The sequence below is a fragment of the Cebus imitator genome, unplaced genomic scaffold (genome assembly GCF_001604975.1).
Source record: "Cebus imitator isolate Cc_AM_T3 unplaced genomic scaffold, Cebus_imitator-1.0 Scaffold89, whole genome shotgun sequence".
NCBI lineage: Eukaryota > Metazoa > Chordata > Mammalia > Primates > Cebidae > Cebus > Cebus imitator.
Genome location: NW_016107404.1, coordinates 2,684,603 through 2,685,980, shown reverse-complemented (window position 1 = coordinate 2,685,980; position 1,378 = coordinate 2,684,603). Strand labels below are relative to the sequence as shown.

At 44.2% G+C, this 1,378-nt stretch overlaps 1 non-coding gene across 1 annotated transcript; it reads left to right on the top strand.

Annotated features, from left to right (window-relative positions):
• Positions 1 to 562: 562 nt before the first annotated feature.
• Positions 563 to 661, top strand: LOC119472205. Its single transcript, XR_005201324.1, has one exon. It is a non-coding gene; the product is annotated as a small nucleolar RNA U13 (small nucleolar RNA).
• The last annotated feature ends 717 nt before the right edge of the window (positions 662 to 1,378 follow it).

The window sequence follows — 1,378 nt, the reverse complement described above, 5'->3', positions numbered from 1 at the left end:
AGGTAGAAAACAAAGGCTGTGAACCCGGTCCCCAAATCTCTGTGGATGAATGTCTGTGTCCATGAATTGGAAGTGATGGAGACTAGGAGTAGAGAGCAGTAGAGACAGATTTTTTTTTTTTTTTTTTATGAAGTTTTACTCTTGTTGCCCAGGTTGGAGTGCAATGGCGTGATCTCAGCTCACTATAACCTCCGCCTCCTGGGCTCAAGCAATTCCCCTGCCTCAGCCTCCCAAGTAGCTGGGATTACAGGTATGCACCACCATGCCCAGCCAATTTTTTTGTATTTTTTTTAGCAGGGACAGGATTTCTCCATGTCAGGCTGCTCTCAAACTCCCAGCCTCAGGTGATCTGTGCACCTCGGCCTCCCAAATTGCAGGGATTATAGGCATGAACCACCCGGCCGGGCCAGAGACAGATCTTTTAAGCCTCTATAGTTAGTGTGTTATCTACTAGTTATTGTATTAGGCACTCAGATAAGCACAGGGAAATAAAGTGTAGTCCCTGTCCATAAAGGGGGGTTCAATATGATAGGGCAGACAGCTTTCTAAAGAAATTAATGTGATCCTTGCAGCTCATAAGCATGATGTTTGGGTTTTTCACGCACATCTGTGAGAAGTATCTTCCTCAAACCCTGTTTACAATGGTGGCTCACATCTGTAATCCCAAAACTTTGGGAGGCCAAGGTGGGTGGATCTCTTGAGGCCAGCAGTTTGAGACCAGCCTGGCCGACATAGCAAAACCTTTCTCTAATAAAAATACAAAAATTAGCCAGTCCTGGTGGGCCATGCCCATAATCCCAGCTACCTGGGAGGCTGAGGCCCAAGAATCACTTGAACCCAGGAGACTGAGGTTGCAGTGAGCCAAGATTACATCACTGTGCTCCAGCCTGGGCAACAGAGCAAGTCTCTGTCTCAAAAACAACAACAAGAAAGAAAGAGAAAGAAAGAAAGAAAGAGAGAGAGAGAGAGAGGGAGAGAGAAAGGAAGAAAAGAAAGAAAGAAAGAAGGAAAGAAAGAAGGAAAGAAAGAAAGGAAAGAAAGAAAAGAAAGAAGAAAGAAAGAAAAAGAAAGGAAGAAAGAAAGGAAGAAAGGAAGGAAGAAAGGAAGAAAGGAAGAAAGGAAGAAAGGAAGAAAGGAAGAAAGGAAGAAAGGAAGAAAGGAAGAAAGAAAGAAAGAAAGAAAGAAAGAAAGAAAGAAAGAAGGAAAGAAAGAAGGAAAACCTGGCTGGGCACAGTGGCTCACACCTGTAATCCCAGCACTTTTAGGGGAATGAAGTGGGTAGATCATGAGATCAGGTGTTCAAGACCATCCTGGCCAACATAGTGAAACCTTGTCTCTACTAAAAATACAACAATTAGCTGGGTGTGGTGGCCCGTGC